This window comes from Pelobates fuscus, chromosome 4 (assembly GCF_036172605.1).
Source record: "Pelobates fuscus isolate aPelFus1 chromosome 4, aPelFus1.pri, whole genome shotgun sequence".
Lineage (NCBI taxonomy): Eukaryota > Metazoa > Chordata > Amphibia > Anura > Pelobatidae > Pelobates > Pelobates fuscus.
In genome coordinates this window covers 375911238-375938322 of record NC_086320.1, presented here as the reverse complement: position 1 = coordinate 375938322, position 27085 = coordinate 375911238, and the positions used below count along the sequence as shown (strand labels likewise).

At 40.4% G+C, this 27085-nt stretch overlaps 1 protein-coding gene across 3 annotated transcripts in view; it reads right to left on the bottom strand.

Annotated features, from left to right (window-relative positions):
* The window catches only part of GJC2 (gap junction protein gamma 2), a 97148-nt gene that overhangs the window by 33894 nt on the left and 36169 nt on the right, over nt 1-27085 (bottom strand). Inside the window, exon 1 of one of the 3 annotated variants that reach the window (XM_063452796.1) lies at nt 22120-22138. The exons of the other annotated variants lie outside the window; for them this stretch is intronic. The gene's annotated coding sequence lies outside the window, so the exon portion shown is untranslated. Of the gene's footprint in view, nt 1-22119; nt 22139-27085 lie in introns of those variants that run through there. 3 annotated transcript variants of the gene reach the window in all.

The following is a 27085-nucleotide window of genomic DNA, read 5'->3' as shown; positions in this document are numbered from 1 at the left end:
CAGACCTGAGACATGTGTCTCTCACAGTTGGTTTTGTCTTATCATTTGCACTAATGTTACAACCAGTAGATTCTGATAAGATTACTGCTTTAAGGGAACGTTCCCAAAACTAAGGCGCACATGGATTGTTTGTTCTGTCCATTCAGTATTTTTATCATCAGGACAAGAGAGGTCCCAGCTGGGAAAAAGAAAAATCCAACAATGGAAAATAAGCCTATTCTCTTGGGCTGTATAAATCCTTAAATACCATGGGATGAGCTAACATAAAAAGTACAATTGACTCCAAAAATAAACATTTTGTTTCCCACAGTGATTACAATTAGCATGCCAATGAATGTTTCTCATTGTTTCTGCTACTTCATGTCAGTGAACATTTTATGTACCAATTAGACATTTCTGTCACTTGGACGGACCAGTTCTAGAGAAGAGCTTGGGAAGTCTGAGTAGTGGGCTGTGTAGACATTGGCCAGTGGTCTTAAAGATGTGTATTAGATCCTTGAAGTACTAAGGCAAGATCAGGATTATCAATACGCATTGCTCTGTATAGGACCAGGCAACTGGCATACCGACTTTATGGGAGCCCCTCAGTTACATGTCAGCAGTAAGGCACATTAGGTCCCTGACATGCCCTACTATTGCCACGTACCCTTCCTGTCCTGTGTTCATACCTCTCAGTGTTAGGTAGAGTGAAGATTTATTATGGGTGCAGTGGGAGCAATTTGAGCATGGGTAGATGATAGCCCCCATCATCATGCTCCACTAACCAACCATTTCAATGAAATTTATATTTGTTTTAGTGACACGTTTTGGTGCCTGTAGTTTTTCTGCCAGGGATCTCTGAATTTGGAACCTGGTCCAGCCGGTAGGTGTTTGTGGTCACTGCCGATGACTTCAATTCTAAGTGTGCTCTGAAATAGTTATTGATTGCCATGTTCCACCAGCCTTTATGCATTTAAATAATATTCCTGAGTCCGTATTTAACAGCGCACACTGTGCTGTGCAATGCAGACTGTGTTATATATAACCTGACTTATGTATATTACAGGTTAAACATCACGACCAATCTGTGCATTGCTGACAAAATAAGCCTGGTGCAGTTATTACATGCAAAATGCTTGCTACGGAATAGAAAAAAACCGATTCATGTGATTCCTTATAACGGCCTCTTACTGTGCCAGCAAGAACATCTGTTCGAGCAATGGCAGGTTTCTATTAATCACCGCACAGTGCTGGCATTTACAATGTATAGGAAATGCCAGAGCTCTGCACGATCCAACCCTGGTACGCACGTTCTATTCCCAAACAGCACCAGCGCCTTTATATCACTGGCAGAGCAACTGAAAAGAACTCTGCGTTAGAACGTCAGCGAATGTACCAGCTGCCACCAAGATGGATTATAATGGGCGTGTTCAATAAAAAGTGAATTGCGTGAATTCAGTATAGAATAGTCGTGTTGTTACTAAAAGTGAACAGCAAACTAACACTCTATTTTTTTATTTTTTTAAAGGGACACTATAGGCATCCAGACCACTTCATCTCAAATAAGCCATATCCTTCTCGATATAACCCTGCTGGGTAATACGCTATAGTGTTCCTTTAAATATAACCTAAATTCAAACCACAAAAATACAAACTTTGATTATAACTACAGAAAAAAATATTGCATTTTGTACATTGTGATTTTCTTATTATTACACATTTTTAAAAGGTAAGTTGGACAAAAAAGTTCTGCATGTTACATGTTTTTATTGTTTAATAGTTATTTGGCATTCAGTAAATACTTGCCTCCTATAAAATAATGAGATTTGCTGCTCCCACTATGGACTGTAGACAAATGACCCTCCATACTCAATAAGCCAATGAAAGCAAAGAGGTTCTTTCCAAAATCTTATCAATAGTCAGCAAGTTAAACGGAGGTCCAGCAAGTGCGACAAAGAAGGGATTGAAAAAAAAAAAGAATTCATTTGAAAACAATTGCTACATTTTGGAGATGTTCCACGATGTTTCCATTCTTCTGACCATATACGCGAGGTTCCTTCCCATTGTTACGTATTTCATGACATTTCCCGCGGGGTGACCTTGGTAGCTCGTGTTTGGGCATGGGAATGGCATTACATGCCAATTTTAAGATCAGTAATAAATTAAATATCGGAAACCATGTCTCTTTGTATGGAGTTCCCAGGCTGCTTGGTCCTTGAGATAATTTATCCAAAGACCACGTCCCCCCCATAGTACACATGATGAGATTACACAGAACAATGAGTAATTACTGTGAGAATTGATTAAAATAATAACCAGGCTAGGAATTCTCTTTTTTGAGATTTAATTACATATTTTTGAGATTATGAATGTTTTTGCCTATTTAGACAGATTAACAACATTTTTGCTTGTGAAGCCAAATGTATTAATATGGTACTCTAGTGCTGTAACTTGGGGTGACATGGTATTCTAGTGCTGTTATTTGGGATAACATGGTATTCTAGTGCTGTAACTTGGGGTGACATGGTGCTCTAGTGCTGTAATTTGGGATAACATGCATTCTAGTGCTGGTATTTGGGGGACATGGTATTCTAGTGCTGGTATTTGGGGGACATGGTATTCTAGTGCTGTAATTTGGGGTGACATGGTGCTCTAGTGCTGTAATTTGGGTGACATGCATTCTAGTGCTGTAATTTGGGGTGACATGGTATTCTAGTGCTGTAATTAGGGGTGACATGGTGCTCTAGTGCTGTAATTTGGGGTGACATGGTATTCTAGTTCTGTAATTAGGGGTGACATGGTATTCTAGTGCTGTAATTTGGGGTGACATGGTATTCTAGTGCTGTAATTTGGGGTGACATGGTATTCTAGTGCTGTAATTTGGGGTGACATGGTATTCTAGTGCTGTAATTTGGGGTGACATGGTGCTCTAGTGCTGTAATTTGGGTGACATGCATTCTAGTGCTGTAATTTGGGGTGACATGGTATTCTAGTGCTGTAATTAGGGGTGACATGGTGCTCTAGTGCTGTAATTTGGGGTGACATGGTATTCTAGTTCTGTAATTAGGGGTGACATGGTATTCTAGTGCTGTAATTTGGGGTGACATGGTATTCTAGTGCTGTAATTTGGGGTGACATGGTATTCTAGTTCTGTAATTAGGGGTGACATGGTATTCTAGTGCTGTAATTTGGGGTGACATGGTATTCTAGTGCTGTAATTTGGGGTGACATGGTATTCTAGTGCTGTAATTTGGGGTGACATGGTATTCTAGTGCTGTAATTTGGGGTGACATGGTATTCTAGTGCTGTAATTTGGGGTGACATGGTATTCTAGTGCTGTAATTTGGGATAACATGCATTCTAGTGCTGGTATTTGGGGGACATGGTATTCTAGTGCTGGTATTTGGGGGACATGCATTCTAGTGCTGTAATTTGGGATAACATGATATTCTAGTGCTGTAATTTGGGGTGACATGGTATTCTAGTGCTGTAATTTGGGTGACATGCATTCTAGTGCTGGTATTTGGGGGACATGGCATTCTAGTGCTGTAATTAGGGGGGACGTGCATTCTAGTGCTGTAATTTGGTGTGACATGGTGCTCTAGTGGTGTAATTTGGGGTGACATGGTATTCTAGTGCTGTAATTTGGGATAACATGCATTCTAGTGCTGGTATTTGGGGGACATGGTATTCTAGTGCTGTAATTTGGGGTGACATGGTGCTCTAGTATACTCTCAGCATTGGGATGAATGAGATCTGGACAGATGGGTGGGCTTAAGAGGAGGATATTCGCAATAAAATAGGTGTCCTGCTCACTTAATGGGCATGCCAATCTAGTGTCAGACTGACTGACAGCCTGTCTGGCCGGCCCCCAACTTACAGGACCATGACGTGCGTTCTGCATGGTCCTAATGGCTGTTCCAAGCAGGCTTGCTCGAGTTACGTTTTTAGGTTGATATGACAAGAAAGAAGTTATACAGAAGCCCTTGTGGGCTGCGTACATCCCAGTGGGCCACCGTTGGACAAACGTTCATTCGTATGCCCCTGGGGGCTGATATTCTGTGGCACACTGTGAATATCACCAGGCCTTTCTATGTGAGCTGTGCTCATACCTAACATTGCATGTGACCGGGGGACCAGAGCAGAGCAGGATAGGTTTATTTTACGCTCCGTACAATTTATACAAGTGTGATGCCAGCTGGCCTGTGCCAGGATAGATTTGGCAGAATAATGAGAAAGAATGGAAAAAGTTAGTAATTCCCTATAAATACTCCATGCATGTACAATACCTATGTATTATTAACTCATCAACGTTGCTGTCTCTCGCTGGGCTGTGAGATGCGTTGGAAACTTTTTATTAAACTTTTGCTTTAGTTTTCTAAACATTTGATGCCATCCTCTTACCGAACGGTTTCTTAACCCCTTAAGGACCAAACTTCTGGAATAAAAGGGAATCATGACGTGTCACACACGTCATGTGTCCTTAAGGGGTTAAGAAGAGATCTCCCTCCTTCCCCCCGCCATTTGGTATCAGCAGAATTCATTTAACTCTTAAAGTCCGTGGATTCAAATACTGTATAATCTTTATGAACACACAACAATGATATGTAACACATAACTTGCAAGCAAAGCAGGAAGGGGAATTGGATGTACTTGTCCATTTAGGGACAAATGACTTGGCTTGCAATGAGGTTTCAGAGGTTAAGGAAGTTTTTAGTGTTTTTGCCAATGATATACGGCAGGTTGCTTCCACACTGTCATTCTCTGAAGTTCTGCCTGTGCATAACGACAGGCGGATGCGTATTAGGGACTTTAACTTGTGGCTTGGTGAATGGTGTCGGGAGCAAGGATTTGGCTTTATTGCTCATGGTAGCTCTGTTTGGAATGGAAATAAACTGTACAAAAAAGATGGTTTGCATCTTTCTCAAAAGGGAACAAATGTTCTCAGTGAGCAGTTCAGAGGTTTTGCTAGGATGTTTTTAAACTAGGAGGGGGGGGCAAAAGGGTGATAAAACATCAATCCAATTGTCCCCCAAAACAAGGACAGAAGGTGCCTGTAGCAAGTGTGTTAAAAAATGATAAGCTTAGAGTCATGTCTACAAATGCTCGCAGTTTAGGGAATAAGATCCATGAACTTGTGGCAATAATGGCAACTGATAGTGTAGATTTAGTCGCTGTTACTGAGACATGGTATAATGAGAAAAATGACTGGGACATAGCAATACCAGGGTACTCTTTATATAGAAAAGACAGGGAAGGCAAGAAAGGGGGAGGGGTGGCCCTGTATGTAAAGGATAGCATAAAATCTAGCCTAATAAAGGTTAGTGAGGCGAACATAGAGTCCGTTTGGGTTACGTTAGAATTTGGTAATCACACAGTAACTCGTGTAGGTGTGATTTATAGGCCCCCAGGACAAATTGAAGAGTTAGATAATCTACTAGTTGAAGAAATAGCTAAAATGACAATGAAGGGGGAAGTTATCATCATGGGTGACTTTAATCTTCCTGATGTGAATTGGAAAACAAAAATAGCTACTTGTGCCAGGAGCACACATATTCTAAACTCCCTACTGGGATTGTCTCTAAAACAAGTCGTTGAGGAGCCAACTCGTAAAGAGGCCATACTAGATTTAGTGTTAACAAATGGAGATTTGGTATCAGATATTACTGTAGGTGAAAGTTTAGGATCCAGTGATCATCAGTCAGTGTGGTTTAATATAAGAACAGTGACTGAGTCACACCACACAAAAACAAAAGTTTTAGACTTTAGAAAAACAGACTTTTCTAAAATTAGAATATGTGTAAAGGAGTCATTATCAGACTGGAGCAATTTATATGGAGTCCAAAAGAAATGGGATTATTTAAAAGTTGCACTACTGAAGGCAACAGAAAATTGCATTAGGCTTGTCAGTAAAAGCAAAAAATTCAAGAAACCACTGTGGTACTCCGCAGATGTGGCCAAAATAGTAAAAAACAAAAAGTTAGCATTTAGTAATTATAAAAAAACCCAGAGTGAGGAAGACAGAATGACCTATAAGATTAGGCAGAAAGAGGCTAAGCAAGTTATAAGAGCTTCCAAATCCCACACAGAAGAGAAAATAGCACAGTCAGTAAAAAAGGGGGACAAAACTTTTTTTAGATACATAAATGAGAAAAGAAAAGTAAAACAAGGATTAGTTAGATTAAAAACAAAAGAAGGAAGGTATGTAGATGAGGATAAAGGTCTAGCTGACTGCCTCAATGAATATTTTTGTTCGGTATTTACAAATGAAAATGAAGGAAAGGGACCTCAGTTAAGAAAAAGGATAAATGAGTCATTTATTACACGTGAGTTTACAGAGGAAGAGGTTCTATTTCAACTGTCAAAAGTAAAGACAAATAAGTCAATGGGACCTGATGGAATACACCCAAAGCTATTAAAAGAGCTTAGTGGTGTACTAGCAAAACCATTAACAGATTTATTTAACCAATCATTGATAACAGGAGTAGTCCCAGAAGATTGGAAGTTAGCAAATGTTGTGCCCATTCACAAGAAAGGTAATAGGGAGGAGTCGGGCAACTATAGGCCAGTAAGCCTTACTTCAGTAGTGGGGAAAGTGATGGAAACCATGTTAAAGGATAGGATTGTTGAACATCTAAAAACACATGGATTTCAAGACCAGAGACAACATGGGTTTACTTCAGGGAGATCATGCCAAACTAATCTTATTGATTTTTTTGATTGGGTAACTAAAATTATAGATCAGGGTGGTGCAGTAGACATTGCTTACCTAGATTTCAGTAAGGCTTTTGACACTGTTGCACATAGAAGGCTTATCAATAAACTACAATCTTTGAGTTTGGATTCCAATATTGTTGAATGGGTAAGGCAGTGGCTGAGTGACAGGCAACAGAGGGTTGTAGTCAATGGAGTATATTCGAAGCTTGGGCTTGTCACCAGTGGGGTACCTCAGGGATCTGTACTTGGACCCATTCTCTTTAATATTTTTATTAGTGATATTGCAGAAGGTCTTGATGGTAAGGTGTGTCTTTTTGCGGATGATACTAAGATATGTAACAGGGTTGATGTTCCAGGAGGGATAAGCCAAATGGAAAATGATTTAGGTAAACTAGAAAAATGGTCAGAGTTGTGGCAACTGACATTTAATGTGGATAAGTGCAAGATAATGCATCTTGGACGTAAAAACCCAAGGGTAGAGTACAAAATATTTGATAGAGTCCTAACCTCAACATCTGAGGAAAGGGATTTAGGGGTGATTATTTCTGATGACTTAAAGGTAGGCAGACAATGTAATAGAGCAGCAGGAAATGCTAGCAGAATGCTTGGTTGTATAGGGAGAGGTATTAGCAGTAGAAAGAGGGAAGTTCTCATGCCATTGTACAGAACACTGGTGAGACCTCACTTGGAGTACTGTACACAGTACTGGAGACCCTATCTTCAGAAGGATATTGATACCTTAGAGAGAGTTCAAAGAAGGGCTACTAAACTGGTTCATGGATTGCAGGATAAAACTTACCAGGAAAGGTTAAAGGATCTTAACATGTATAGCTTGGAGGAAAGACGAGACAGGGGGGATATGATAGAAACATTTAAATACATAAAGGGAATCAACACAGTAAAGGAGGAGACTATATTTAAAAGAAGAAAAACTACCACAACAAGAGGACATAGTCTTAAATTAGAGGGACAAAGGTTTAAAAATAATATCAGGAAGTATTACTTTACTGAGAGGGTTGTGGATGCATGGAATAGCCTTCCAGCTGAAGTGGTAGAGGTTAACACAGTAAAGGAGTTTAAGCATGCGTGGGATAGGCATAAGGCTATCCTAACTATAAGATAAGGCCAGGGACTAATGAAAGTATTTAGAAAACTGGGCAGACTAGATGGGCCGAATGGTTCTTATCTGCCGTCACATTCTATGTTTCTATGTTTCTATGAAGTGTAAATAAAAAGCGTGCACCGATCTCTCAATATTCTTCCAGTTACCCATGTCTTAATCTTCCACTAAAAGATTTTGGAGTCAGTTAAGTTTGTTTGAAAAAACCTGATGGTTAATTAAAGGTTGGTTTGTGTTATTGTATGAATAACATGCTGTTTGAAAACTAATTTACATCATGTGCCAAGCTTCCAGGACAACCAGAGCTTATTAAGCAAATTATTTGTGCGCGATGAATACATAAGGACACGTACATACAGCGCTATAGAAGGAATGTTTCAATGCACGCACTTGTACTGCGTTTCTGAGTAGACTCCTGAGTGTGCACCACACTCATCTTGTGCTGATCACGACACCGTAGACACTTAACCCCTTAAGGACCAAACTTCTGGAATAACAGGGAATCATGACATGTCACACATGTCATATGTCCTTAAGGAGTTAAGGGTTTACTGGGATGAAAAATGAGGTATTGTTTGTCACATATCCAGAGACATGACAATTCTGATTTTAAGGAAGAGAAGATCCCTGTGTCACCCTGCTGAGATGGGATACTGGGGCACAGGGATGACGTAAGGGAATCACAGAAAGCCCCGCGTCCATGCAAATAAGATTAACTCTGCCGCACACATTGCATTGCAGAACGTGAAGCAGAAACACTGGGGTTTATATATAAATAGTATCGTGAGTCTACTTTCCACGGTAAAACCACCACTGCTGCGGCTGTGTATGGGTCAGCCCGTCACTTACTCCCAGCTTCATGCAGAGAGCATCGCACTGGAGGGAGGAGTCACAGGTAGCAGTGAAGAGAGAAAGCCGTGAGCTGCTGCAGACCCTCACACTCGCTACCCTCAGCCAGCAGCACCCAAAGCAGTGTGTGTATCTGTGTGTCAGATTGTGTGCGTGTGTCAGTATGTTTGTGTGTGTATATTTGTGTGTCAGTGTGTATATCTGTGTGTCAAACTGTGTGCATGTGTCAGTGAATCTCTGTGTCAGTGTATGTGTCAGTGTCTTTATATGGGCGTATATGTGTATTAATGTGCATGTATATCTGTGTAAGTATGTATGTGGCAGTGTATATGTATAGGTGCATACATCCAAGCAACCACGCAACAACACAAGATGCAAACACATTCCTGAGTTCAAACTACAAAAGTGATATACAAACACACCCCTTTACTCAAACACAAACACTACACACAAATGTATATCCATATTTATTCACATTTATCCACATTGGATTCCATGCTCGTCACTCTGTTGAAACAGCTGTGACCAAAGTATCCAATGATCTTATCATTGCAAAATCCCATGGCCACTACTCTATCCTAATTCTCCTCAACCTTTCTGCTGCTTTTGACACTGTTGATCACCAACATCTTCTTCTCATCCTCTGTAATCTTGGTCTATGAGATACTGCTCTCTCCTGTTGCTCTTCCTTCCTCTCCCAGCGCTCATTCAATGTTTCTTTCTTGGGCTCTGCCTCTTCTCCCCAACCCCTCTCTGTTGGTGTTCCCCAAGGGTCTGTCCTTGGTCCCCTATTGTTCTCAATTTACACTGCCTCCCTTGGTAAACTCGTTAGCTCCTTCAGCTTCCAGACTGCCTCTCTGCTGTTTCCAACTGGATGACTGCTCATTTCCTTAAAATGAACCTGTCCAAATTAAAACTTCTGGTCTTTCCTCCCTCAATGGAGGTGATGAACACTCCCCATGGAGATGCTGTTTGGCCGGGCATCTTTTTGCCACACATGCACAATAGCATTTTAGTTTTTTTGCGGTCCACATAGACTTAAACCTTATTTGACCTGTGTTAGCCTTTGAGTTTGACATGCTTGCTCTATACAAAACATGATTACATTCAAACGCACAAACACTGCTCACAAATACAACACTGCAAGGATGGTCAAATGGTAGATCCCCAGCTGGCACAGCATTGTTGGACCCTTGCGTTAGAGGGGGATCCTAAAAACTTTCTTGAACCAGAGCCCTCTCTACATTAGTTCCACCACTGTTCACTCTGTAGGTGTTTTTTGGTCCTCTTCCCATTTTACTTTTTCGGTTTATTCCCTGATCTGCATATTTTTATTCTACCACTTTTTTCCCCTTGTCTTTTTTCTCGGAAATCTTCTAATTGGTGAAATAGTGAAATAAATAGAACATTCATGTTGATTTCAAGGTTAAACTGCAGGATTTGCCATCAGTGATAAATCAGCCTATTACCTGTAACATAATATCCTTTAAAGTCATCTCATGCAGGGTATGTGCGTGAATCCAGTATTTACTTACAGAGATAACTTTGTTTATGGAATACTGTGTGCTAAAGCAATCACTCTATATATTATACCGAGCCGTGGAGTGATGCACCGTGGAGCTGTAACGTAACGTGGTTTTGTCTCAATAAATGATAACAGACCATTTGTTTAAATGTGGCTGATCCACACAGGGAGTCTATAACTGTCAATCTCCTCTTTAGAAATAAGAAATGTTTTGGTTTTTATTATGTTTTAATCTGCATTCATAGAGACAGTCAATGTTTTACCAAGAAAGGAATCGCTTTCCTGGCATGTATATTGTAATAGGGGTGCTGGTGATTATTATTATTTATAAAGCACCAACAAATTCCGTAGCGCTGTACAATGGTTGGACTAATAGACAGGTACTTCTAACCAGACGGATGGACGCACAGGAACAGAGGGGTTGAGGGCCCTGCTCAATGAGCTTTCATGCCAGAGGGAGTCGGGTTATAGTGACACTAAGGGTAGGATAGGAAAGTAGGTTGCTAGAAAAGTACTCACTGGGGGCATAGCAGTGTTTTGTTTTGATGACAGTTGCAGGAGAGGAATCAGGGTGCGGGGAAGGAAAGCTGTTAGTTTAATTGATACGCTTTCCTGAAGAAGTGAGTTTTCAATGATTTTTTAAGGAGTGGAGACTGGGAGAAATTGAACAGAGAGGGGAAGGGAGGATCACAGGAACGGTGCATCCCTAGAGATCTAGGGTTTAGGGATTAGGGGTTGTTAAGGGCTAGGGGATGTAGCGGTATCTCCGCTGTATAACCCTTGTAGCTGAAGAATCAGTAAAATATCCAAGACAGAATCCCCCAGTAACTGGACGACACATAGTTCTGGGAGTACAACTGGAATTAAATCTTTAATGGGACATGGTACATCCAAGTTATACACAGACCCCCAGCAAGGGGACTCCATACAATTACACGGAACCAACAGGTCTACAAAGCAAAAGTAGGGACTAGACCTGAGAAAAGCCTGAGCTGACGGCTGACATAAAAAGGGTTCTTTAGATGGAGGGGCTCGCAGGATCCTCCATAGACATCGGAGTTGTAAACACATGCATGCGCGAGAGTACAGCGATGACGTCAGCTCCTGGCAGATAAAGGGCCAAGAACTGAACAGGACCTCACAGAAGAAGATGGCGGCGTCCAAGAAAAACAGGTCCAGGTTGGTAAAAGCTCACCTTCCCGTGCTCTCCCCGGTCACCGGAAGACAAGCAGAGCGTTCACTATATGGGGTCTGTGCAAAATATGCAAAAACCTCAGAAGGTGATAGAGCTGCTTTAATTGCATTCTCATATTCGGGTTTAATGACAGAGCGGTGACATTAATGTGGCAGGATTCTAACAATCCTTTAATTTATGGTAACTGTTACCTTGATGATTTGAAGGACGGTTTGACTAAATCATGAATTGTGTTCAATCCACAAACAGCGGGAGTTTAGTTTATTTATCACCCTGCATGTACTGGACAGGGTTATCCACACACGTAGATTGTTAGGGATTTAAAGGAACACTATAGTCACACAGACCACGTCATCTCAATGATCTGGGCGCAGTGACCCTGTCCCCCTTAGCCCAGCAATATTAGGGACAGCTACTAGAGGCACTTCCTGCAACGACGCTGGACGTCTTCACTCTTTGACTCAATGCCTGCCTATGGGAAAGGCGTGATGTGCATTCGGTTTAAAGTGAATTTAACATTTTAGACCAAATTAGTGCACATGAAAATATAGGTACATGGAGAGTTTTACTAGATTGGCCATTTTAGATTCATATTGAATTTCTGCAATTCACACGATTAGTATGTAACGCTTAACAAGCAAAATAATGTTGAAAGTAATTTTAAATTCAATGCAAAGTAATGTGTCCAAATGGGAAGAATTTGGTGATGGACGGTAGACAGATAGCAGTAATAATGGCTCCACGCCCGTCACGTGAGCAGCCAGCCCAGTCCATTGAACTGTTTCGGTTCACGACATTTATTGAAATGGGGAGACCCTGTTATTGTCCAGTTCGATTGGATCAGAGGAAGCTCGCTGGACGTACTGCGCGCAATGCTATTGTTTAGCACAGGAAAAAGAAGATAATAGAGTCCTGTCTGTGCATTCCACTTGAAACAACATTTAGGTAAAACAATGGGCTGGCAAATACGAAAGGAGGCAACAAAGGACGATCTAACGTGGAAACATGGAGTCTGGCTCTGGATTAGCTTCCAAGTGCTGAGTGAGGAGAACCGGCTGGGATTGGCATCCTGTGTCATATCAGCTACTGTGCACTGCAACTCCCATTACACACAGCCAAGGACCAACTACTGGATTAGGAGAACCGACTGGGAATGGCATCCTGTGTCATATCCGCTACTGCTCACTGCAACTCCCATTACACACAGCCAAGGACCAACTACTGAATTAGGAGAACCGACTGGGAATGGCATCCTGTGTCATATCCGCTACTGCTCACTGCAACTCCCATTACACACAGCCAAAGACCAACTACTGGATTAGGAGAACCGACTGGGATTGGCGTCCTGTGTCATATCAGCTACTGTGCACTGCAACTCCCATTACACACAGCCAAGGACCAACTACTGAATTAGGAGAACCGACTGGGAATGGCATCCTGTGTCATATCAGCTACTGCTCACTGCTGAGTGAGGAGAACCGGCTGGGATTGGCATCCTGTGTCATATCAGCTACTGTGCACTGCAACTCCCATTACACACAGCCAAGGACCAACTACTGAATTAGGAGAACCGACTGGGAATGGCATCCTGTGTCATATCAGCTACTGCTCACTGCAACTCCCATTACACACAGCCAATGACCAACTACTGGATTAGGAGAACCGGCTGGGATTGGCATCCTGTGTCATATCAGCTACTGTGCACTGCAACTCCCATTACACACAGCCAAGGACCAACTACTGAATTAGGAGAACCGACGGGGATTGGCGTCCTGAGTCATATGAGCTACTGCTCACTGCAACTCCCATTACACACAGCCAAGGACCAACTACTGAATTAGGAGAACCGACTGGGATTGGCATCCTGTGTCATATCAGCTACTGCTCACTGCACACAGCCAAGGACCAACTACTGAATTAGGAGAACCGACTGGGATTGGCATCCTGTGTCATATCAGCTACTGCTCACTGCACACAGCCAAGGACCAACTACTGAAATAGGAAAACTGACTGGGATTGGCGTCCTGTGTCATATCCGCTACTGTGCACTGCAACTCCCATTACACACAGCCAAGGACCAACTACTGAATTAGGAGAACCGACTGGGATTGGCATCCTGTGTCATATCAGCTACTGCTCACTGCAACTCCCATTACACACAGCCAAGGACCAACTACTGAATTAGGAGAACCGGCTGGGATTGGCATCCTGTGTCATATCAGCTACTGTGCACTGCAACTCCCATTACTCACAGCCAAGGACCAACTACTGAATTAGGAGAACCGGCTGGGAATGGCATCCTGTGTCATATCAGCTACTGTGCACTGCAACTCCCATTACACACAGCCAAGGACCAACTACTGAATTAGGAGAACCGACTGGGATTGGCATCCTGTGTCATATCAGCTACTGCTCACTGCAACTCCTATTACACACAGCCAAGGACCAACTACTGAATTAGGAAAACTGACTGGGATTGGCATCCTGTGTCATATCCGCTACTGTGCACTGCAACTCCCATTACACACAGCCAAGGACCAACTACTGAATTAGGAGAACCGGCTGGGATTGGCATCCTGTGTCATATCCGCTACTGTGCACTGCAACTCCTATTACACACAGCCAAGGACCAACTACTGAATTAGGAGAACCGACTGGGAATGGCGTCCTGTGTCATATCCGCTACTGTGCACTGAAACTCCCATTACACACAGTCAAGGACCAACTACTGAATTAGGAAAACTGACAGGGATTGGCATCCTGTGTCATATCCTCTACTGTGCACTGCAACTCCTATTACACACAGCCAAGGACCAACTACTGAATTAGGAAAACCGACTGGGATTGGCATCCTGTGTCATATCCGCTACTGCTCACTGCAACTCCCATTACACACAGCCAAGGACCAACTACTGAATTAGGAGAACCGTCTGGGATTGGCATCCTGTGTCATATCCGCTACTGCTCACTGACACTCCCATTACACACAGCCAAGGACCAACTACTGAATTAGGAGAACTGACTGGGATTGGCATCCTGTGTCATTTCAGCTACTGCTCACTGCAACTCCTATTACACACAGCCAAGGACCAACTACTGAATTAGGAAAACTGACTGGGATTAGCATCCTGTGTCATATCCGCTACTGTGCACTGCAACTCCCATTACACACAGCCAAGGACCAACTAAGGAAATTGGAAGACTGACTGGGATTGGCGTCCTGTGTCATATCCGCTACTGTGCACTGCAACTCCCATTACTCACAGCCAAGGACCAACTACTGAATTAGGAGAACCGACTGGGAATGGCATCCTTTGTCATATCAGCTATTGTGCACTGCAACTCCCATTACACACAGCCAAGGACCAACTACTGAATTAGGAGAACCGACTGGGAATGTCATATCAGCTATTGTGCACTGCAACTCCCATTACACACAGCCAAGGACCAACTAAGGAAATTGGAAAACTGACTGGGATTGGCGTCCTGTGTCATATCCGCTACTGTGCACTGCAACTCCCATTACTCACAGCCAAGGACCAACTACTGAATTAGGAGAACCGACTGGGAATGGCATCCTTTGTCATATCAGCTATTGTGCACTGCAACTCCCATTACACACAGCCAAGGACCAACTACTGAATTAGGAGAACCGACTGGGAATGTCATATCAGCTATTGTGCACTGCAACTCCCATTACACACAGCCAAGGACCAACTAAGGAAATTGGAAAACTGACTGGGATTGGCGTCCTGTGTCATATCAGCTACTGTGCACTGCAACTCCCATTACACACAGCCAAGGACCAACTACTGAATTAGGAGAACCAACTGGGAATGGCGTCCTGTGTCATATCAGCTACTGCTCACTGCAACTCCCATTATACACAGCCAAGGGTCAATTGCAGAGGGAGAAGCTGGGCTGGGTATTGCCTGGCATATCAGCTACTGCGCACTACAACTCCCGTAGCTAAGAACCAACGTCTGCTCTGTAACTCATTTGATCGCCTTTCGAGCTATCAGCATCACGTACTATGTCCATTACCAGAGGTTATCGCTCCCCAGCTCAGGCTGAGACCTAATCTATTTAAATAGCAAACAACAAAAAAACTGTATTCATGTCAGAAGTCTGAATCGTGCAGGCTGTCCATGTGTGGCTGAGGGTGGTGAGAGTTGTAGTCTAACAGAATCTTTAGGGCACGAGTTCTACCAGATCTAATCTAACCAATAACAATATATCACATGCTGAGTATGAGATAACCGGTACCTATAGAAAGGCAGAGAGAGGGTGAGCAGTGACTGGGTGTACTGTTAGCTGTCAGATTAACTGAACTTTGATATTAATATATAGTTTTTTTTTATATTATCAGCTGTATTCCAAGCATAGCTATTGTGAACAAAAATTTGCCTTGTTTATCCTGTGCTATTCCTGGCATAAAACTGTGGGGGGGTGCGGCAGAGTGATTTGGGTCCAAAATAGGGACTGTTCCTCGTAAATAGGGACACTTGGGAGGTATGGTTTCCTATACTGACTTGCTCTGTGCTATATGTCCAGACATCCTTTCCTTTCCCATGGCTCCTGTGATGAGCTGGGACAGAGTGTGACTGTCTGCTGATTTATGTGATCACAGGCTCTGTTTGTTGTGCACTGTCACATGGTCACACGCACTGGCACTGTTTATACATAACCAATCTATGCATCCCTTTCTAGTACCAAGGATGATATATATATCTGAGTCGGAGTTTGTCTGGAGGCTACCAAGGCTCATCTCAAACACATTCAGGGCTATTCACTGAGAATAGTGAGTGCTTTCAGCTCGACTACTCTGGCCTTAGGTTTAAAATTCACTCTGAATTCTCAGCTTAGTAAATATAACCCTGATTGCATTCTGTTATTAGCTGACTAACATTACATCACTTATACCTGGCCTGTATGACACACATCTGTGATATGTTTAGCATTGCATGTTTCAGTTTATTCATACTGGTTTAGACATAAATAAAGATATTACTATTGTACATCCTACATATCAGTTTCTGATGATTGTTCCCTTTGGATCACAATCCATGCTTTTATGTAAAAAGCTGTGTTTAAAACACCGTTTCACGACCAAGGGTGTCTGTCAAAACGCAGGATGAGGTTTGAAACATAATTCTGACTGTGCTCATTTGCATGTAGAGCTGGGAATTCTGGGAGAATTGTTGAAACACGATTTCTCAGAATTAATGTGGCAAAGCCTTACATTTCCCGATGTAATACTTGCGATATATAGATGATGCATTAGAGTAAATCTTAAATTTGTTTAAACCGATGTGAGATTGTATCACGTGTGGTTTCAACACATCTTGTTCAGTAATGCAATGTAGATCTATAGCACTGAGGAATAAGTTATAGCTACATAAATGCCAATTATAATAATAATAATAATAATGTTCACATATACCAAGTACTGAATAAAATGTGAGACCAAACACAATGACATTTCGCTCTGGCTTATTAGTTATTATGTTATATCTAATGGATACATTGCAGAGTTTTCTCACACCAAACGCATGCTGCTGCATTTCTTAATATCACATTTTAGATCCCACATAAGGGACCGATCTTCTAGTGACCTGCATGTGACAGCTGTAATTCTTTTCATTCCCTATCCGTGGTGGACTCTCACAGAGGTTTCAGTCACCGAGTGCTGGGAATTAAGTGAGATGTATCATTTGTCAATGTGTCCTCCTCTCTAAGAACCGTGACTCATGTTGTAGTTACCAGGAGTTCAGTTGCCATAAAACTCTGGCATTAATGGTCTCAGCGTTTTTTCCACCACACAATTACAGACAGGAAGATCCCTCCCAAAAGTGAGCTGCTAACTTAACGTTTCCAGTGTCTTACTAAACAATTAGCTGTATGTAATGTCTGTCAAGACGCACAATGTGCGTGCGTTAAAATAATATACAGCTGCAGAGATTATCTCACTGAGCGTGAATCTGACGTATTTCTCTATAAATATATCGAACTCTCATAAGAAGCTTCTAAAAAGAAACGTATAGCCTCGTGAATAACAAGTCGTTATTAGGCACCCTTCTGTCCACTCCCGCTTTGAGTTTGAAAATAAAATGAAATAAAAATGACTCCCCTTGTTCTCAGCCCAGGAATTCCTCCACTGAAGCAATGAATTGGAGGTAGGTATGCATGCGCGGCCCAGACCAAGTTTTACTCAGTCTGACGGGTGGAAGCGCCGGCTGGGAGCTAGATAGCCACTAGAGGTGGATTACCTGCAATGAGATTCTAAAAACTTTAAAACGAAAGGTGCATTGCATCCAGACCACTTCATTGAGATGAAGTAGTCTGAGTGAGTATAGATGTCCTTTATTGTGAAATATCTTCAGTCATGAGAGATGCTTGATACTTTTAAACTTTTCTGCAATTGTTGCACTCGAGAAACAAGAAACTATATATCTTAAAAATGATAAAGTAATTGAATATTTTCTTTAACTATTTTATTGCCAGGATGTGTGTGTAAGGGGGTCACACACATGTGAATGCCCCTATGTATACTGACCAGTGGGACCACAACACCATCGCAGTTTGATGTATGTAATAAAAATTGTTCCACTTTGAGAACTTTCCCCCAGAATTGCTCCAGATATCTTTATATTTTACTTATTATCTAAACCACATGCCACTAAAACAAGTACCCTCCAGTGAGCTGCGTTTATTGGCATCTGAATCCAATCCCTCGCGGCTAATTCCATTTATCCATTTGCTATAAAAGGGAACAAGCAGAAAAATAAGCCTTTTATTTTGCTGTTTGCCAGAAATCCACAGCCCGAGGGTTTGAAAAGATTTTACCCGTTCAGCGCCACGTGTGGACATGGCGCTCAGCCACGGAAAGTCATCCAAACATAATTTTTAAACAAGCTAAGCCTTTGTTATTCATTGTAATTGTGCAATAAAAAAAACGTAATTAAAGAGAGCTGAACAAACCGGATACTTTCTGGAGATTGTTCGTGATTCACTCTGCATCGTGCAGAGCAATGTGTCTCAAATGGATTTGTCACCTTAAACTTATTTAACCCCTTAAAGACCAAACTTCAGGAATAAAAAGGAATCAGTGACACGTCATGTGTCCTTAAGGGGTTAAGGACAGCTTAAAGCAATAATATATTCCCAACAGATTATTATTATTATCATCTAACCAAGCTATAGGAAGTCAAAACAGAATATGTAACATCTGTAGCTGTTATAAATAGCAAGTTGTAAAAGCTCAAACATTTTCTACATTCCATATAAATTATTGTAAAATAAGCTTTGAAAATGCTTTCTCCAGAATCTTCTCACTATCAATGGGGACATCAGAGCTTCCAACTGTCTTGCTTTTGGTGGCACAGTCCTTATTTCAGGTCCTGTCCCACAGCCAACCGAGGACAGCAGGAAACTGTCCCTGGGCCGCACAGCATGAGTGCATCATACGACGCGCCTGCACAGTGCGATGGGCACCAGGACCATGCAGAGAGCTCTTCAGCAGTGGGCTGTCCAGAACCCTACCAGTCAGCATGGTGTGTTTATTGCTAGGCTGACACTCTTCATCAGTGGGCATATACGGCCACTTCCTAGTTGTATCACTGTGTACAGTTGTGTCACTTGCGTCAATCCCCCATCTGAAAGCTTGCCCACCCATCCCCATTGCATTGCTTTCAATGTTGGAACACGTGGATAATTTCTGGAGGTGGGAAAGCAGTACTGCCACAGTAAATACCTGTTACTATATCATAGGGCCTGTTGATATGTCCTATTGCCACCCATAGAGGCCCCAATAAAATAAAAACAAGACCTAATATGGGTCCTAATCCACAAGTTAAACATATACTATATGCATCGAAACTACTTTCATAAACACAAAGCTCCAAATGATGGATAGTCACTATACGGAATCCTAAATCTGTTGTGATCAGTATATCACCATATGACTATACACTTATAGGTGAATAAATAACATTAAATATATATATATACCCTCTAGCAGAATATCCAATATGTTTCTGAAAGATAAAATGCTCACAATACAGTATATATAAATAAAATATTCTATAAACTCTTTCTTGTATCCCACTCACATTTTCAAGAGCCTGTATACAACTCAGGTATATCACCATGCGTAGGATAGAAGTTGTTCTAAGGGAAAAGACTTCTGATGTTCAATTCTGCCGTGTTTGTGTTTAGCTGTAATTTTCCTCTTACACATTTACTGTGCCCATACATATTATATACCTTTTTCCCGCCATTAAATAGTCTTTCTAAAGATACCATTATATTCATCATATCATATAATTTACTATAAAAAAATGATAAAATGGGATGAAAAAGTTGTAAAAAACACACTTTTTCTAACTTTGACCCCAAAAACTTGTTACACATCTACAACAATAAACACCCATGCTAGATAGTTTCTAAATTTTTTCCCTGAGTTTAGAAATACCCAATGTTAACATGTTCTTAGCTTTTTTTGGAAAGTTATAGGGCAATATGTAAAAGTAGCACTTTGCTATTTACAAAAAAAATTTTGTTTCAAAATTAACGCAAGTTACATTGTAACACTGATATCTGTCAGGAATCCCTGAATAACCCTTCACATGTATATATTTTTTAAAAGAAGACCACCAAAGGTATTAAACTTGGGGTATTTTGACTCTTTTCATGCAACCATTTTACCACCAATCTATGCCAAATGTAAAAAAAAAAATGTTTACCTTTTTTTTGGACACACATAGCAATTTAAAAATACATGTACGGAGAACTTTAAGGGTCACTGCCAAAGAACACCCCAATATGTGTTCAGCAACATCTCCTGAGTACAGTGATACCAACCATGTATAGGTGTGTCGGGTTCTCTGGGGGCTAAAAGATCTTATTTGGAGGGTGCGCATTCCAGTTTTCCAACTTGGAATTTTTACAGCTGGTCATCATGAACCCATGTCCTATTTGGGACATTTCTGAAGCCGGACAATATAATTTACCCCCATCAAACCATATATTTTGAAAAGTAGACACCCTAGGGCAGACACCTCCCATGATGCTTTGTGAGCATTATGGGTGTAAGAGCATTATAGGAGATGTAGTCCAAAACATCTGGAGTGCCGAAGGTTGCCTGTCCCTGCCCTAGGGTATTTCAAATGGTGGTAATTTAACACTTTCCATGCACTAATTCTACCACCAGTCTTTGTCAAACTTTTGGGTAGTCGCTGTTTTGTGTTATTTTTCTCAGAACACCTCAATATGTGTTCAGCAACATCTCCCGAGTACAACAGTGATCCCAATGTACAGGTTTTATGGGTTTTTGCAAACTTACAGGGGTAAGCTTTCCCATTTTCCATGTTTGCACATTGAATTTTGCCAGATTGATTTGCTGGGCCTATGTTGCCTTTGAGACCATAAAGCAGCCCAGGAATGAAAATCAATCCTATCATGGCATACCATTTGTAAAAGTAGACAACCCACGGTATTCAAAATGTCCAGTCTTTTGTAGTAGCCACTTAGTCACAAACGCTGGCCAAAGTGTGCATTTTATTTGTTTTTTTTATTTTCTTTACACAAAAACAGCACTTTTACTGGTGATTTAATCCATTCCCTATCCCACATACCCCCAGCCCTCAGCTCTCCCGTGTAAGAGGTCACCTTTATGACCTTGGGTTAACTTGGACTCCCCACTTGGCTTTAAACAGCTGTGCAGCAGATGGACCATCAGTTATAAATTACCCCAAGCTCTGAGTATATCTTTGTTATTCAGTTACAAGATATAACTTAGCTCATCTAATGTAATCAAGCCCCAAATGGAATAAACATTTAAACCAAAAAAAGTTAGTTTTTGAGTTTTCTGAATATGAAGAATATTAATTCATTAGATAATTGTAAATAATCTGTCTTGATTCTAATAAACCAGGACTCTTCCTAGATGTACAGTTTTTGTAATGAAAAATGGTAACAGCATCCTGAGGGATTAACTGAGGGGATGAAGCCGAAAATAAAGCTCTACCTATCATTCATCTTCTAGAGTTCGAGTTAAAACCTGTGATTATGGAGGAATATGCCGTGCAGGAATGCTGAACTTCAAAACCTGTGGGCAGTGAGTGCTTAGAATGCAATGTGCACACGTATGCAACATCTGCCACATCAGCCCATTAAATGCATCATTGTGTAAGCCACGAAATTCCACTCTCGCTACCACGAGCTTCTCCAAACACTCCCACCAACATAACTGCTGGCTAGAAGAGAATGATATATTGTACCCTATTGTCATCTGAAGGGCCACTGTTGGCCCTACCTGCTTTAGACAATGTCCAGACTTGTTAGAGTAGTAGTAGGCAGCATGTATACCTACCTCTAACTATTTAAAACTACAACCCCCATGCTGCTTTGCCCCCGAGAAGGTAAATCTCACAAATGGTCCGATTGGCCTTCAGCTGATCCCAAATGATGTATCCCCCAGGTGAGCTCCTGCGTGAGGACCCCATTGGAATGCTACTTGTTAGAAAGCTTTGTGGCTAGTGATGGGTCTAGTAAGTGGCTAGTGATTATTGATTAACCCAGGAACTGACAGAAGAAATACACATTTTAGGCAAAAACAGTCAAATGTAAAACATTTTTTATATTCCAGCTCTACTGTTATTCCTGGCTCTCAAACGAGCACCAAACACGTATAAACTCCCTTCTACCACCATTATTCGACATCCACGATTTTACCCTAAAATTGCCGATTCCCTGGTCAGTTCTCCTCATTCCTGGGATTAAGCAATAATCTGTCTGAGCTGTACTGAACCTATAACTCAATAGCAAAACTTAAACAAACTGGAAATAAACATTTTTCACATTTCTTCCAGTGACTTTTTGCCCTGTTTTTTGTCAGTTCTGTCCTGCTTGCTATTTAAAGAATAAATATATTCTTAGGAAAAAAGGAATATGGAAAACGCTTCTCACTATGGTATTTCTGCAGATAAAGCAATCTGTGTAAACAGAGGGGATTAAGCCACCCAGGGCCCATGACGTATTACCCCGGGGTATTCCCTGACTTTGCCCCATTCTGTGCAGTAACAATCCATGCCTGGCTTACTGCTTACAAAGTGTCTGTAGGTCGGCTGCCATTCAATGCTAATGAGAGCCCAAATAACTGAGAACTCCAGAAAGCCTTGGAAAGCCAATACATTGTGTCACCAGCCTGACTCGAGGACCAAGTGCCCCTTGGCAGTGTCATCATTTATTTCTGTGTCTCTTGCTACAGATTCATGGGGCAAGGTCTTTTGGTGTGAACACATTCTCAAGTATTTATGCAAATATAAAGAAATACAGTAAAACCAGTGGGATACACAAATATAGAAATAAACCAAGAGATCCTCATACACCTTAGTGAGTACCCTTCGCCCTCACAATAAACGAAATATACATACAATGTAAGGTGGAGTTTCTTCTTGTTTACAATAGATAACAATTAAAATGGGATTTCTTCTTATTAAAAATAGATACCCTAGAGATAAAACACAGAAGGACACATCATAGTGCAATATTGTCTGAATGTTCTATAAATATCAGGGAAATGTGTGAAAATAAACACACAAAGCGAGAGCCTATGGAATGAGGCTCAATCTTCCAGCGTTGTGGGATTAAGGTTCCCACTCCCTTCTTTGTGCTGCCTGAAGGTGATGGGTAATATGATGTCCTCTCACAGGTTAGTACAGGAGGTGATTGAGCCTTATTCCATAGGCTCTCGCTTTGTGAGTTTATTTTCACACATTTCCCTGATATTTATAGAACATTCAGACAATATTGCACTATGATGTGTCCTTCTGTGTTTTATCTCTAGGGTATCTATTTTTAATAAGAAGAAATCCCATTTTAATTGTTATCTATTGTAAACAAGAAGAAACTCCACCTTACATTGTATGTATATCAAGTATTTATGCCCCTGATTGTTATGCAGCTCTCCAGCTTTCCATAAACTATAAGTCCTATCTCAGGAAAAGAAGAAAGAGCAGTACAACCCTTTTTAAATCTGCTAAAAAAATGTCAATATTTTATTGATGTCAAAGCTTTAAAAAATACTTAGACTCCAACTTATTCATTTGGAGCAGGTAGGTTAAGCTATCAAAGGCACAATTGCCGGTAGGTGTACAGGTAGCAAAAGTACGGAGAGTTAAAGACTCAATACGGACCCACTGGATGTGTGTAGCAAGCTACACCCTATATATGTCCACTATATTAACCAAATAACCCGTTAGAGTAACTCCGTAAACCAGCAAATGCTAGAAGGGGAAAATCCCTGCTGCCTGCAGTCTCTATATAGGTAGTCCAAAGTACGGACCAGAAAGGGTGAATATAAACCTATTTCAAAAGGTGTAGATAAGCGGTAAACTATATCCCTATGTAGAAATCCTTATTAATAAGTCAAATTATACCCCTCTTTAAGGCTCCATACTGACACCACAACACGTTGTCTAGACTGAATACCCTATTACCTCGGCAATAGCCACAAAGCTAATGCCTACCGACACTCTTAAGTAAATAAACCGCTAAAGTCCAAGCTCTACCACCCTTCACCCCAGTGAAAAACAAAGAAATCAAATTAAATTAAATTAGAAAGAACAGCCCGACGCGCGTTTCAGCGTCTCTAGACGCCGTCGTCAGGGGCAAATAAAACCTGCTATCGCTACTTGCAGCCTTTAAATAGCCGGTATGCGATTAAACATACCGGACAGCTGACTTCCATCTAGCATTCTCACCAATTGGTGAGCTGGACTGAGAGGCTCGCCTACACCAATCACCGATGTCCCACGTGGTGGCTACATCAAATGCCAGGTCACGTGGGCGGGAGGAAAGAGAAGGGGGTGGTAACCACTACTCAGAACTCCTCCTTGCTCCGATCGAGAATACTAAGAACAATACATGTGACGGCCTGGATAAGACCTCAAGTTACCGTGCTGATCATAATTAATTTAACTTTTTAAATATAGAATTTCCGATCACCCCTGTTATTTATTTTCTTCCCAAAATTCACAAGAATGAACAACACCCCCCAGGTAGACCAATCGTTTCAGGGATTGGTTCACTTTTATGTAACCTTTCCCAATATATTGATATCCTTCTCCAGCCTTCGGTTAAACTCATGAAATCTTATTTAAAAGACTCTATGTCGCTTTTAAAATTTTTAAATGATTTTACTTGGAAAAACAGTTTTATATTAGTCACTTGTGATGTACAGTCTTTGTATACCATTATTCCTCATGACATTGGTTGTCGAGCTATAAAAGAAATTTTAACTAATGAAGCTAGGATTCCTGACACTCAAATAGATTTTATAATAGAAGGTATCAATATTATTTTAAAAAATAATTACTTTTGGTTTTTAGATTCATTTTACTTACAAAAGAGAGGTACTGCTATGGGGACTAGGTTTGCCCCCAGTTATGCCAATTTGTTTATGGCTGACTGGGAATCTATAGCCATTTGGGGCAACCACCAATGGCGGGCAAACCTAGTCTCTTACTTCAGATACATAGACGACCTCTTTTTTATTTGGGATGGACCAGAGCACCATCTTATTGATTTTATTAATCATTTAAACAATAACGATAGGGGTATTATTCTTACACATGAATTTAGCAATAAATCCATTAATTTTTTAGATCTCAATATTTTTATTAACAAGGGACAACTTCAAACAAAAACGTTCTTCAAAAAAGTATGTGTAAATACGGCTATAGACAGATCAAGCTGCCATTATAAGCCTTGGCTCGAGAGTGCCCCTAAAAGTCAGTTTTTACGCCTTCGTAGAAACTGTTCTGAACTCACTGATTTTAATGAGCAAGCAGATTTTTTAAAAAGTAAATTTATGGAAAAAAAATATTTAGAGTCAGATCTAAATACTACAATTAATACAGTTAAACAAAAAGAACGAAAAGAACTTCTGACGTACAAAAATAAAGAAAATATCGAACCAATAGCACTCCCAATTATTTTTAATTTTAATAACAAAAATAATGATGTCAAAAAAATAATAAGAAAACACTGGCATATACTGAAACACGATGAAATACTTAATCCCATCATACCCAATCATCCAAATATTGTTTTCAGAGGAGCACCTAATTTTAAATCTATTTTAACTACAAATTTTACTAAAAAATCTCCTCCCAGAAATCTATCCTTTTTTCCCCAGACGAAAGGTTTCTATAAATGTAAACAATGCATTGTGTGTAAAACTACAGATAATTTTATTCCATCCAAAGTCACAAATTTTATGTCGAATCGGACAAAAAAAGTGTATAGTATTTATGATTTTATTTGCTGCAACACAAAAAATGTGATTTACCTGCTTGAGTGCCCATGTGGCCTCCAATATGTGGGGATGACCACAAGGTGCCTGAAGATAAGACTGAGCGAACATTGCAGGAATATAAAAAATGGATACTTAAATCATACAGTATCCAAACATTTCATTATGCACAATAAAGACCCACGCCTACTAAAATGCATTGGTATAAAAAAATGTTCCACCTCCTGGCGTGGAGGTGATATAAAAAAGCTGCTTGGAAAAACAGAGATGGAATGGGTGTATAATCTTCAGACTCTTATACCCCATGGTCTTAATGCAGATTTTGATTTACACAACTTTTTATGATTTTGTATGTTTAACTATGCCTGTACCTTTAAATGTATATGTTCTTAATGTTTTCCATATAGACTTATAATTTTAAGCTGTTTCCTAACTTCCATTTTACTGCAAAATAACTTGCTCTTATTTTAAAAACTATTTGTTTTTATCCAATTAATTATTTAAGTCCCTATTTCCTTTAATATCTCTTATCATTCATCCAGTTTTTAACTGCAGTGTTTAACTCCCTTAAGCAATTATTATTGGCCAGTTTTTACTGACTCTGGGATTATAACTACATTTCCCATGAGTCAGTTCGGTTTAACTTCCGTTTTGGGAAAAAAAAAAAAAAAAAAAAAAAAATAAAAAAATTTAACTACAACTCCCATAAGACATTGCGGCTAAAACTTCCGAAAATGCGGAAGTACCTTGTCACATGACTATCTTTAAAGGATTAAATCTATACTTTCCTGCCCTCGTTTTTCTTCAGAAATATCAGGAATAAGTTATACTATTATAAACTACATATGATTATTTTAAACACACGTTTTAAAGCTTTTTAATATGTTCTTATTTCTGATTGGTCAGACCAATTTTTGGCGCCAAATTTAAACCAGTTATGCTCCTATATAACATCTATTAGCCAGGTAATTTCTGTTAATCCATTTGAAAAAGTCTCTGACGAAACGCGTTATGGATATTTATATTTGTGTTTTTATAATATATTAAAGTATTTTTTGGACATTTGTTTGTGCCAAAATATCTTTTTTATAGAAACTTAATTATTTTACCCTGGCTTTTTAATCTTTATTGGTTTTATTACACCTTGATAAAAACCCTGGAAGTTTCCTGCATTTTAAAGAAATCCTAGGTGGGGATCAATCCACCAAAGCTGTCTACACAGAGCAGTCGGTCTGCTCTTGGTTTGTGAGTATACCCTTTTATTATTTTATTCACTTTGCCAAACAGTGAGCACTATCGGATGTTTCTTTTTATCTTTTTGAGAATTGGACACCAAGAACACAGAGAGGAACCCATTTAAATCCCATAAGCGGGGATTATACC